Source organism: Chrysemys picta, chromosome 1 (genome assembly GCF_011386835.1).
Source record: "Chrysemys picta bellii isolate R12L10 chromosome 1, ASM1138683v2, whole genome shotgun sequence".
Classification (NCBI taxonomy): Eukaryota; Metazoa; Chordata; order Testudines; family Emydidae; genus Chrysemys; species Chrysemys picta.
This window is the reverse complement of record NC_088791.1, coordinates 271762765-271776753: the sequence shown is the minus strand read 5'-3', so window position 1 is coordinate 271776753 and position 13989 is coordinate 271762765. Positions and strand designations below refer to the sequence as shown.

The 13989-nt window shown below is 43.0% G+C and overlaps 1 long non-coding RNA gene across 1 annotated transcript; it reads left to right on the top strand.

Annotated features, from left to right (window-relative positions):
* The first annotated feature begins 283 nt into the window (after window positions 1–283).
* On the top strand, window positions 284–9146 carry LOC101952535 (uncharacterized). The gene is made up of 3 exons (XR_006177142.2): window positions 284–894; window positions 5727–5787; window positions 6689–9146. It is a non-coding gene; the product is annotated as an uncharacterized LOC101952535 (long non-coding RNA).
* Window positions 9147–13989: the final 4843 nt, after the last annotated feature.

The following is a 13989-nucleotide window of genomic DNA, read 5'->3' as shown; positions in this document are numbered from 1 at the left end:
ATATTTCTATGTATTTATTAGAGAAAGCAAGCTCAAAGAAATGTGCCTTGTACTTACAGCAGAAAGTGGTGAGGTTTGTGATGGTCCTTAATTCCTGGGGAGTTCATTCCACAGACTCGGACTGGCCCTCAAGAAAGTTCTCTCTCCCACACAGACAAGCTTCAGCCTTCTTGAGGAGAGTTCCATTATGCCAGGGGACCATAGCTGTTATGCATAAAGCTTACAGCTGTGACATAGACTTTGAATAAAAACCCATTTAATTATGTGCTAGGAACAATCTCTCTCTCTCTCTCTCTCCCTCTCTCAAATAGCAAGAGAGAAGGATTCAATTTAACAATAGCATCAAGGAAACATCATTGTTCTATGGCTCACAAGAGAGACTTCAACAATTACAATATAGCTAAACTAGAAGGAAGATGAGAGATGGCACATTTCACATCTTGGATTAGAAGAAGTGTAAGGATGATTTGAGGAATGTTGGACGTTAGCCAGTGAATTACTTCTAATATGTAGGAGATGGACTAACAAAAATGACTCTGAGTTAAATCTACTGTAGTGTAAGTAGAAAGACGTCAGGCTCTGATTTATACACTGAGGTATTTATTCTGTAATCCTTACATTAAATAGATTTTTAAGGCCAAAAGAGATCATTACGGATTGTTTATGAGAATAGTTCCTATTGAAATCAATGGGAGTACTTGTGGATTAAAATATTTCTTATCTGAGTAAGAGTAGTTGAACTGGGTCTATGGTGATAGCACACCTAATAATGGTATACTGTCTTGTGTATTTTATATCTGCAGGTATCCATTTACTTCCCTGATCAGAGGCTACAGAAGATGTTTTCATTCTGGGTGGCCTTGATTGTTACATGAGAGAGACAAGATGGGTGAGGTAATATCTTTTACTGAATCAACTTCTGTTTGTTACATGACCATTTAAGCCACCCCATTTCAAGTAGAACAAAGCACCTTCACTTTTGAGAGCAGTCCTCCAGAATGGTAATTCAATCTGAGTCAAGTATGACAGAAGGGCAGCTAAATACCATGTATGTTAATTCTAGAGGAGTTGCTAGCATGGTGGGCTAGTCTTAGGATCTCTATTACTGTGCCAGAGAGGAAAACCTGTGTTTTATTATCTGTGCCACTGTTCTTCCCGGTAGGTTGCTACATCTTGGCTTTAATTGGAACTTAATGAGAGGCTTTTTCTAGATAAATGTCAAAAGATAGAACCGTACTCATGAATAGACTCAATAGAACAGAATAAAGGATGCAGCAGATCCGTGGATTACAAAATAATGTTAGTAATTTGGATGCTTTCAAATGGGCAGATGTTTCAGAGAAATATGCTGGATATATCCAATATATATTTTCCCTCCTGAAGTGCCACTAACAAAAATAATCACCAAATTCATTCCAGCTCTTGGTGTCATGAGTAGGGTTTTATCTTTTGACTTTTATTTGCTATGGGTCTGGGAGATTTCACAGCAGCAGATTAAGGCAGGATCCTTGCATCCAGGACTGGTTGTATGTGGGAGCCACGTGGATCACTGAGTCAGTGAGAAACCATGCACTTATCTGGGATGCTACAGGAGAAAGATCAAGGAATTCATTGGGGAAATGGTGGGGAGTCCAGGAAGAAAGAGTCTATTTGAGGGGGACTTGGGAGAAACACCAAGGAACTGGAGGAGAGAGATGGTAAACTGAAGTAAATACGTTTAGGGGAGCTGGCAAAAATACTGTAGTGAATGTGGGCCCCATTTAGTCTTCATCCACCTCCACAGATTTGCGAGATGATAGTCAGCATTTTCCTTGCTAGTTTCCCCCATTACTAATGGAGAAAATTTGTTTCAAAAATCCAGCTACGCTTCTGTTAAAGGAGCAGCCATGTAAAAACCCATAGAATGTGAGTTATCAACATAAAGTATTGTCAGCCAGACAGGGCACTGGATATGTTATTTTTCAGACTGCTGTCAGAGGAATCAGTGCAAAAGAGTTAGGCTTATTTTGCAGGCTGTTACATTCTTACACACACACACACACACACACACACACACACACACACACTCTCTCTCTCACTAAAGGAAACATCCATCCTTACATAGTATATGGAGATCAACAGGTTTTGCATTCCTTGTGGTGTTATCATGCCCTTTCATCAGCTAACCAGTTAATTTACACCACCACAGTCTTCCTGTTACAGATAGAAAGAAGGATTTGTTGTAACCTGAAACCCTAACTTACTCATTACCCAACAGACGATCATTTGCCACAGCAATGACTATAAAGGCAGTTTAATGGAACCCTTCCCTGCAGCTGGAGAACATCATGCTGTCTGGAGAATTCCTAGTAAACAGGCATTTTCCAAAATATAAACATTTGATTTTTAAATGAATATTTATTCTGTTTTGCCCCAAATGTATTTTTAAAGAGGAAATGTCTGTATAAATAGATGATTAAGATCCAGAGTGCGTGTTACCAAGGATAGCGATAGCCTTATTTCTGATAGCCGAAGGAAGAAAACATTCTAAATCTACGAGGAGCCAAAAGGAAACACAATTTTGCAAACAACTTCCATTGCATTTGGGGGTGAAGCACAATCAAGGATTTAAATGTTTTCTGAGTGCACTGGTTGTGCACAAAGTCACACAATAGCATTTGGAATCCTTTCTGAAGCTGTGGATAGCAATGCATCAGATCATAGCTGGCCCTGTGCTGGTATGCTAGAATGGCAGGGAGAAGGTCAAAGAAGCCCTCCCCACTATGCACACTCATGCAGGGAGAGGCTCAGTCCCTGTGCCTGCCTCACCTGAATACAAGGACCAGAGAGTGATAATGCTGCTACTGGTGCTAGAGGCCCCGATTTCGGAAAGTATTTAAACATAACTTTACACACATAAGTAGTCTCACATGGGACTGCTCATGTACTTAAAATTATGCACATGCTTTATTACTTTGCTGGATATCCCCAGTTTAAGACTCTGGTGCAGGGAGGGGAGGGAGGGAGGGAACTTCATCTATGGCAGGGATCAGCAACCTTTGGCACACGGCTCACCAGGGTAAGCACCCTGGCGGGCCAGGACTGTTTGTTTACCTGCCACGTCTGCAGGTTCAGCCGAACGCAGCTCCCACTGACCGCGTTTCACCGCTCCAGGCCAATGGGGACTGCGGGAAGCAGTGCAGGCCAAGGGATGTGCTGGCCGCCGCTTCCCGCCACCCGCATTGGTCTGGAGCGGCGAACCTAACCTGCGGACGCAGCAGGTAAACAAACCGGCCCAGCCCGCCAGGGTGCTTACCGTGGCGGGCCGCGTGCCAAAGGTTGCCGATCCCTGCCATAGGGTAAAGCCAGAATCATTGGCTCTCTGCACGGGGGCATGCCAGGGGTGAGAAAAGTAGACAACTGGAGTGCACTGCACTCTAGCAATCCCTAGCTGGCTCTGACTCCAAGGGGCTGTCTGCCAGCGGGGGCAGATGAGAGAAAAAACCCTGTGACTGTTGTAGTCTGTGTAATAAGTAGCATAGAACCAACTCCAGAACCAGGAAGCCACATTCAGCTTCTTTGAGACTCCCACTCTTGACTATGCCCAGCCGAGAGTCTGGCCCAGCTGTATTTAAAAAATGTTTCTGCTCTCATAGCCCATCTTCTAGCTGACCTTGCAGCGACAGCCCATCCTTTCATGGCAATAAGCTGTAATATCATAAGTAATGCTGCAAGTCTGTCACGGAAGTTACGGCTTCTGTGACTTTCTGTGACCTCTTGTGACTTCTGCAGTGGCCAGTGCTGACTCAGGGGCTGCCCAAGCTGGGCAGCAACAGCAGTTTGGGTGTGTAGGAGGGTGCTCAGCGCTAGGGGCAGAGGGTTTGGATGTGCAGGGGGGCACTTACCTCAGGGTGGGGGGCTCCCACTGGCATGGCCCTGCAGCTTCTAGGAGGCAGAGGAGTCGGGGCGGGGGAGGAGGGAGGGACTCCGTGCTGTGTGCTGCCTGTGCCAGCAGGGTCTGCCCCTGCAGCTCCCATTGGCTGCGGTTCCCAGCCAATGGGAGCTGTGGCAGCTGACGCTTGTGCCCCTCCGTTGCGTAGGACATGTAGGGATGTGGAGCTGGTAGGGAGCCCCTGCCAGCCCCACCAACCCTCTCCCCCCCAGCACCAGCAGGGGTCCTGGGCTGTGCACCACAGCCTGGATCCCCCCACACCCAGCACGAGCAGGGTCCTGGGCTCCCGCCCCCAGCATCCGCAGCATCCCCGATCGCCGCCCCCCCAGAGCACCTGCGGCCCCCTGCCCAAGTTTTAGTCACAAGTATGTTTAGTAAAAGTTATGGACAGGTCACGGGCCATGAATTTTTGCTAAAAATACCTGACTAAAACGTAGCCTTAATCATAAGCACAGGACACTGGACCAAAAATCTGCACTTGGATAGGCACACAGTGTGCCAAGTTCACTACTGGTGCAAGGCAACCTAAGTCCATTGGTAATAGTATATTTAACCCAGAGAAAGTTAGCTGTGCAGTTTCAAAGGTAGAATTTGGCAATATGACACTACAATCAAGCAGAAAACTAGCCAACTACACTTTTTGCAAAGATTGCTCCTCTATGAAACTTCCCAAGTGGACACACAGTATATCAAAATAACAAGGAGAACATGGCTTTCAGAAGGGCTAGGTATCCTGTACTTAGTGTCGTTCCTTAACATGATTATTTTTGGACTTGGTTACCAGGCTGCTTTATGGGCGCTGGAACAATTTGTATCGTGGGGGGGGCTGAGAGCCATTGAACTAATCTGTAAACCATGTATATGATGGAAACCACTTCAAGCCAGGGGGTGCAGCAACGTCCCCAGCACCCGTAGTTCCAGCACCTATGGCCTTCTTGTTTAACTGTTCCAACTATTGGGCATACAGTCTATGTATCTTAGGCTAGTTTAATAGCAAGAAAAACCTGAGCAACATTGTAAGTCTCTTCTCTGCTTCCTCCTTACTTGAAGGTTTCCATTAACACCTAGAAGGAGTCCAGGAATGCTGTGCATGTAGGGGCTTTCAAAAAGCTGTTTTCAAATTTAAATGAAACAAATAGTTCCAATAAGATTAAAATACTTTAGAACAGTGTAGTTTTCCAGCAAGCAGAATAGCTGGCATAAATTACTGTTTTATGGAGGTTTGCAGTCTGTTCAAGGAACAGTTGAGAACATGCACCTCATGACAATGCATTAAAGATGGGTTCAAAATGGTGAATCTTTTTGCCTTGATTCATTCTGCATGTATTACATATTTAGCATATTTCAAATGATTGGAATGGTAATGTTAGTGGTTCAGAGTTACAGGTAAAATAATGCCTACGTGAAGTGATAAGCACCACAGAGGGAGATAATCCCTGCCCACCTGAAACATTGATATTTTTAATATGGCTAGGACAATATATTTAATTAGAATTAATTGCTGTTCCTCTTGAATAATACATTAATGGAATAATAGCCACACATTTTCTTTGTTCAGTACCCAAATGACACTCACTTTAACCTTTCCTAATTCTCTCTAGGAAAATACATAATTAAAAAACAATTAAAACCCCATGTTTGGCATTATAGTATCTTAAAGGGAAAAGGAACCAGTAAGTTTTAGTATCTTCTAACTGCCAAACAAAAGGCCTCCCATGATGGTATGCATTCTTTAGCCATATATGTGTTGCACTGAGCATTCTGTAATATGACTGAATGATTTCTTTCTCCGTAGGATCCTTGCAAACATGAATTCTCTCTCTCTCGGTCTTCCCAGCCCCAATAAGGCTATTCCAGTGAGTACAATTTTAAAATGTGCTAATAAATAGAAGTGAACATTATGGAAAAATTAAATGTTGGAAATATAAGTCAGGACACAATATCCTAGTCATATTTTTAGAAAGACCACATGGTCCTTCATCTACTGTATGGTATGGAAAAATTATGGGAAACCAATGGCGGCAGTGGTGGCAACCTCCGGCCCGCGGGTTGACGGTCCACAGGCAAAGCATTCCCGCAGCTCCCAGTGGCTGGGGTTCGCCATTCCCGGCCAACAGGAGCTGCGGGAAGCGGCAGGCAGCACATCCCTGAGGCCCACGCCGCTTCCCACAACTCCCATTGGCCAGGAACAGCGAACTGTGGTCCCTGGGAGCTGCGAGCGGCTATGCCTGTGGACGATCAATGTAAACACTGTCTCGCGGCCCACCAGCAGATTACCCTCATGGGCCGCATACAGCCCACGGGCCACAGGTTGCCCTCCACGGCAATGGGGGATGTACAAATGCAAAAGGTGGCTATGTGGTAGCATACTCCACAGTATATAGCAAGCACTACTTCTTCATGGCTGCAGTGTAGCACTCTTCACAACTGGAGGGCATAGCCAAAGACAGAGAAGTAGATGGAAGAGCAGCATTACCACATCCATTTCCCTTTGCAGAGTGGAGTAAGTCACAGTATAGAAAGCATCTTCCTTTAGAAGTGAGGTGAGCCTATGAGTACCTCTTCCATGGCTTTTCACTCTCTGAAGACTTATGGGCCCATCCGGTATCGTCATGGCAGAGCTGTGCTACTCATGTTGAGTGAGGGAGAATCTTGGCCAGAACAAAGTCCATGGAATCTGACCCTATTGTTCCTCTGTATTTCAGTCTTTTGCTAATGCTAGCAATCCCACTCACTAACTATTCTTTCTGCTTCTAGCCTGCATACTAGATGGGACAACATGCAGAGCTGTGGCCCAGAAACAGCTTCACATGGTGACATGGTGGTTCCCCATTCTCCATAAATTTTCACATGAAGATGAGTGTATGACCCTGTTTGTTTTTTCTTCCACATGCTAATCTATCTCTGTTTGATATTATTTATTTATTTGTTTGTTTGTTTGTTTGTTTTACCATAGCACCTAGGAGCCTTTGGCATGGACTACCACCCAACTCTGCTAGGTACTGTACAAACACAGAACAAAAAGATGGTACCTGCCCCAAAAAGTTTACAATCTAAGATTAAAACAAGAGACTACAGATGGAAACAACAGCTAGATAGGGGATTACAAGGAAACAATTAAAATAATATTGGTCAGGATGATAGACAACAGCCTAGATACAGTGCCAAGCTTTTTGTAGGCATCACAGCAAAGGAAGATTTTGAAGGAGGATAATGAGGTAGCTTTATAGATGTTTAAGATGCTTTTTTGAAAATTTAACAAGTGGACAAAGGAAGAAAGAGCTGACATCTTGAAAGTGAATGAGAGATGATATTTTGGGTGGGCCTTGAAAGTGAAGATGAGAAGCTTGTGTTTGATGTGATAGAGAAGTGGGAGCCAGTAGAGGGAAGCCCAGACAGGGGGGACATAGTCAAAGCAATAGGCTTGTAAAATGACTATTGCAGAAGCATTCTGAATGGATATGACCAGGGTAAGATTGCTTTTATCAAGGCCAGAGAAAAGGATGTTGTAGTATTGGAGATGCAAGATGATCAGAGCCTGGGCAAGGATTTTAGGTGTGTGGATGGATAGGATATCCATTTTAGGGATATTATGCAGTGAGAATTGGCAAGACTTAGACATAAGTCTGGATGTGAAGACCTAGAGAGAGGTCCAAATCAATGATGACATCCAGGTTATGGGCCTGAGAGGCAGGTTGGTGATATTGCCATAGTGATCTAGAAAAGAGGGGAGTAGAGGGGAGGGCTTGAGGGGAAGATTGAGAGCTCTATTTTAGATATGTTGACCATGAGTTGACAGCTAGACATCCATAAAGAGATGTTAGAGAGACAGATTGAGACTTCAGTTTAGACAGGAGGCAGCTCTGGAGAAGAGAAGTATATCTCTAGGTCATCAGCATAGAGATGGTAGTTAAATTTGTGTTTGTGGATGAGATTATCCAGAGTGAGGGTGTAAAGGGGTAAGAGAAAGGGACCAAGGATAGAATCCAGTAGACCTTCCCCCAAGAAAGTTGGAGGGGGATGAGGATGATCTGCTGAAGGAATGATTAGAGAGGCAGGAGGAGAACCAGGAAAGGACAGGGTCATGGCAGCTAAGGGAGGACAAGAAGAACATGGTCTACTGTGTCAAAAGTAGCTGACAGATCAAGGAGGTTGAGGATGGAGTACTGGTTCTGATCTGTGACTAGGAGAAGGTCATTAAAGACTTTGGTGAGAGTGATTTGAGTGTACTGCAAGGGGCAGAAGCTGGATTTGATAGGATTTAGGCTGGAAATGAAAAGAAGGACTCCAGAAAGGTATTGTGGAGAGTTTGTTCAATGAGTTTAGAGATGAAAGAGAGAAGGGAGATGAGGCAGAGAAGGTAGAGGCTAGTGAGCTCCAGGGTGGGAAGGGTTAAAATGGGAGACAGCATGCTTGTATTATGATCTGAGGAAAAAGTCAGAAGAGAGTGAGAGGTTAAGGAGAAGAGTAAGGGAGGGGATCAGAGTAGGTGCAAGGGAGATCAGGGGATGCAACGGCATCACTGGGACAAGTGGGGTATATTTGCAATAGCTTCTAATGAAGCCTGGGTTAATCCATTTCTACACTAATTGCATTTGTATAAAGAAATTTCTCACTCTTTTAAGACCCAGTCTTTTGTTAGCTTAGTTTGAATCATTTTATTTTTAGCTTGTTACTCTTTCGAACAGCTTTTTGGCATCCATCTTTTCTATTCCCCTCAGAGTTTTACATAGCATATTCACTTCCCCTCCTAATTGCTTCATGTATAAAGAATGGAGATTTTTTTTTCTTACTCTAAATAGCTACAATCCTTGAGATTGACTATTAGTGAAGGGGAAAAGCTCACAAAGTAGGGAGGAATGGTTTGGAGAAGCATCTGACAATCATCTGAGTCTTTGGTCAAGTAACTGGGTTAGGCTTTCCCATGGGATACCAGTTCTGGAACTGATGGATCCATTATCACTTCAAAGTCTTTTCCACATCAGTGTCTTACAATATGTGAACAACTGGTTCCCAGTTCAGCAAAGTTCTTAAACACATGCCTAACTTTAAGCATCTGATTAGTTGTATTCACTTCAATGGATATTAGCAGGGTAAGTCTGTATTTATCAAGGTCAGAGAAAAGGATATTGCAGTAATTGAGATGCACATTTTCAAATACCTTGCTGAATCAGGGCCCTAGAACAGGGATCGGCAACCTTTGGCACGCAGCTCACCAGGGTAAGCATACTGGTGGGCTGGGCCAGTTTGTTTACCTGCCATGTCCGGAAGTTCAACTAATGGCGGCTCCCACTGGCTGCGATTCGCCGCTCCAGGCCAATGGGGGCAACGAGAAGCGGCAGCTAGCACGTCCCTTGGCCCGTGCCGCTTCCCGCAGCCCCCATTGGCCTGAGACAGTGAACTGCGGCCAGTGGGAGCCGCGATCGGCCGAACCTGTGGACACAGCAGGTAAACAAACCAGTCCAGCCCGCCAGGGTGCTTACCCTGGTGAGCCACATGCCAAAGGTTGCCGATCCCTGCCCTAGAACATGAACGACTGAGCATTTTTTTAACCTAGTTTTTATTACCCCAATTTTTTCCCCACACAAAAATCCAATTTTTTCAACCCTAACCTAGCCTGGTCACTTTCAAGTTGCTTTTCCTGCTAATTTTCTAAATGTTTCATGTCTCTTGCAAATTTGAACACCTTGATAAACATTCCTCCTCCTCTAGGTCATTGGTTTATCCTATGAACAACAGCAGCTCTACTGCTAACAGATTCTTTTAACACTTCACTTGTCAGCTCCTCCCTACTCAGTATGTATCCATTTATCATATGGCCTCAGTTACTAAGCAATTTTTTTTAACCAGTTGAGAATTTCACCATCAATATCACATTAACTAAAATTTTACACCAGCCTTTTAGGTGGCACTGTATCAAAAGCCTTTGTCAGGTTCAAATGCTGTAGATAATATCTGCTACTTCATCCTTAGCAGTTCTTATTGTCACTTCCTCAAATAAGTTAATCAGATTTGTTAAGTGTGACCTGCAGTCTTTAGTTATCTAAGTGCTATTCTGTTTAACTCCTGTAATCACTGTAATGACTCTCAGATCATTCCACAAAAACTTTTTAATGTATATTACTAATGTGAATAAAATGCTTTTCTTTAACCTTTCCTTGGTTTGGAATACATGAGTTTTTTGACTGTTTCTTCAGCAGTTAATTTTTTTATTTAGTTTTTATACAAACGTAAGGCCTCATTTTGCCATCTTTACTCATAGTGAGTAGTGTCTTTACTCTTTGAGTAGTCCTATTGATTTAAACTACTGTTAGCAGTAATGGCTCCTAGCATTTTTAATTGGTCTTTTTGACCTGCATGTGTCATTGACGAGATGATGCAGGCCTCTCCAGATGGTGTCTGTGGTTGTGCATGGGTTGAGCACAGGCACTTGGAACAGTCCATTGCATCTGGTTTGTTTCTATTGCTTTTTTTCTATTTCCCCCCTCAGACTGTACACCCCATATCATCCACCAGCGAGTCTTTGAGAATAGGTAAAAATTATTTTGGCCAAAATAATTATAAAATGCAAGCAGCTCCCGTGTTAAGAACAGGAGCTCCTTTCTTAATTATTTTTTATGGGATCCTGTTTTCATTCACTGTACTAGTTAACTTTTTCTTGGCCCTGTAGTTTTGTGCTATGCTTTAATAAAAATATTACAATCCTCCCACCCCCTTCCAAACTAAAAAATGCATCATACCCAAATCACTAGACAAAGACACATTCAGACTTTGCTTTTGTTTTTGCAACAGAAACATTCTGTTTGAAATATAATAAATCACTTCCTTGGCCCTCATATGTCAGTGTACACCACTCGTGCTCATTTTCCTCACACTCTTTCACTTAAGAAACAGATGTTACATGCTATAACAGGAAGGGAAAGGTGCTAGCAGGCATTTTGAGACCAGCTGTATACCTACAGTGTATTATGTTCCTGCAACAGTTTGTTCTCTTTAAAGCTGACGTATTACTTGCCACTTCTTCATATACACAACTTCCTATAGCCAGGGGAAATTAACTCCATCATAAAGTGTGAGTTTGATGGATCAGGAAACTGGATCACCCATCTCTAGCCCTCTGTTTCTCTATAAAAAAAAGGTCTATGCTAAGTCATGCTAATCTTTTAGATTTGGGTAGATTAAAATAGATTTTAATCATAATTGGGAAATTAATAGGAGGGGGGACTGGCAAATTGATATGATCTTCTATAGACCTATAGGTCTTTTTTGAATTTAGCTCATGTTAGTAGTGATTGAAAGACATTATCATCTGACATCTATTCAAGAGCCTGTCGGAAACAAATTTAGCCTCAGTCCAGGTCCTACTTGATAGATGCCCACATTTACGAGACTTACCACCCTATCTGGCACCCCTTGATGGTGGGTCTCTTCACATGGCCAAAGACTGAATGAGCATAGAAGGTGAACATCCCCTGTCCACCTTAGAGATGGTCTCTCCATGGCAGAGCTGTGGAACAAGTTTGCAACAGCCTTCGCTGTGGCTAAATACAGAGCTTTGTTGTCCAGTGGCATCTTTCAGAAGCACTAAAAACACAGAATAAATGCAGGTTTTCCCTTCAGTTACACTAATTACATTGACTGGTTCCAAGGAGGGTTGGTTTTCATGGGTGAACTTGTGCTGATAGTGTTAAAGGAGAATGAAGGACTACAGCAGTGTCTTGAGTTAGTGCAGACAGGCCCTGTGCAGCTCTTCTGGTGTACTCAGTTCTGACTTGAAATCTCTTTGCTATGCTGTCCCAGTCCTTGGCTCCTCTTGAACGAAGACTGACAATCATGCTGAATTGTGCCAAATTATGTGTTGGCTTTGCAGTGGTGCCAAAATGAGACTTGAATGAAACTACCCCAAAAATGTCTGCTTGTAGCCTAAATCAGCATTTGAACACAAGTCTCCAGAGGTGAAAGCCTAGTGTACTAAACTCCAGCTGTGACTTGATCAAAGCACAGCTCAATTTATATGTAGAATATGATTATAAGAACAGTCAGGAATTTTGTGAATAAGAGGAGAGTGTCAAAAATAAGAGAGGAAAGACAAATTTACAGAGCCTTGAGTTGGTGTTTTATTGTATATTAGTAACCCAGGACCTATCAAACCTTATATTTTTAAAACAATAAAGCAATAGAAAAGATTTTAGAAACAATAACACTTTTATGAGTGGAAGGTGTATCCCCAACATTCAGACAAATGTGATAGTTCATCTTAAAAGGCAAAGAAAAAAGGAGACTGGAAAGCTATGGAGATAGCAGCGCACCTTGTATCATTGCTCCCTGAGCAGGACGGAGTGGCGTTGATGATCTTTGTATTAGTTGTGAGCAGAATTTACCCTGCTGTGGTTGATGCTAGGCTAAGTGGTCAATGAAAATGAGGAAACAGGAAGGAACTAGGAAATAATTATGTCATTTGTTAGTGAGAGAAGAGATGGGATGCAAAGTTCACATTCAAACCAAAGCTCCCCTGAAATTCAGGTGTGTTCAGACTCCACCTTTTGCTTTGGCCCTGTTTCTAGTTTAGCATTATAATAAATATGAGGGCCTGCATATTATCTTGTGTAGTTAAAGTGAGTGAAGATGTCCACAGGAAGTGTGCATGGCACCAGAGAATCAGACTTCTTATCCATAGCCTTTATATCTACAAATAACCCAGTCATGACAAACCTCAAAAGAGAATGAGCCTCTCCTAACTGCAGCACTGTAGCTGCTATAGACAGTGCTCCTTGTTGAGTTTGGAGGACCTGGAGAACAGGCTACCTGGAGATTTAGAGAGAGCAATAGTCAAGGGACAAAGTAAGGGCCACTGTTTGAGGTCTCTAGGAAACAATAGCCAGTGAAATGAAGCTGACGGTTGTTAGTCAGTAAAGAACTGGACTAGAACTTCATAACAAGGTTTTGTCCTAAATACCAGAGAGCACTGACTATTTAGAGGTAAACTGCTTGTGGTATCTAATTAAATGAGTCTCCTGAGTAAGTGAATTATGCTGTTCTACTAATACATATTTTTATGTAAGAAAGACATGGAGCTGAGTCACTGACTAATAGGCATTAAAGCATTGATACTTATTTACAGTAATAGGCCTAGATTCACCAGTAAGCTCCAGGTCCTTTGTGATGAGTTTATAGCTGCTCTGTGGCATAAAACAACCATAACATACAGGTGGATTTGGCTCATAGGCACGCTAGACTTCACTATTACATTGACTCCAACTAAAGTTTCCCAGGCATAATGTTCCTTAAAAGTCTTTATTTATTCATATAGTTCACTATCACTGACGTATGTATTGGGAAATACTACACCAACATTGGTATTATTCCTCTCTGTGACTGTCACTTCATCATCCACAGTGACCACATTACATCACGTTTCCAGAGAATTAAATGAAACACATTCAAAATGGGTAACATTCGCTGACTGGAATCATGGTAGGAGACACAGGTGGAACAGCTGCTGAAGGGGAGGCCTCTATATGCTGGGGAAATGAGCTCCTGCTAACTATATATCTTAGTTACTTATATGGCCTACATCTGAGCCCCTCACAGTCTTTAATGTGTTTATCTTCACAACACCCTGTGAGGTAGGAAAGTATTATCAGCTTCTTTTTACAGATGGGGAACCGAAGCACATAGAGACTGACTTTTCAGGAAGGCTGTGGTGGAGCAGGAAAGTTTATGGGTAGTGCTCTAACCACTGGATCAGCCTCCATATCTGCATTTTAATATCCTGGCACAGAGGCGAGTAACTGGGGATAGGCCTAGGGAGTGACTATTTGAACTACACTGTAAGTGCCCAGTCTTATAGGGACTGTGAAGGGACAGCCCCACAGACTGCCTGAAAGCTGCAGAAGGTTGGATTTTGTTACCCCTAACCTCTACATAGGCCAACTACATAAGCCCAAGTAGTATGCATAGTTTCTCAGATTCATGCAGGACTGAATAATTTCACCCAGCGTGCCTAGTTTCTTCTTCAGGGCAGGGGAAACCTAATCATTCATAAAGCAATGGTTTCA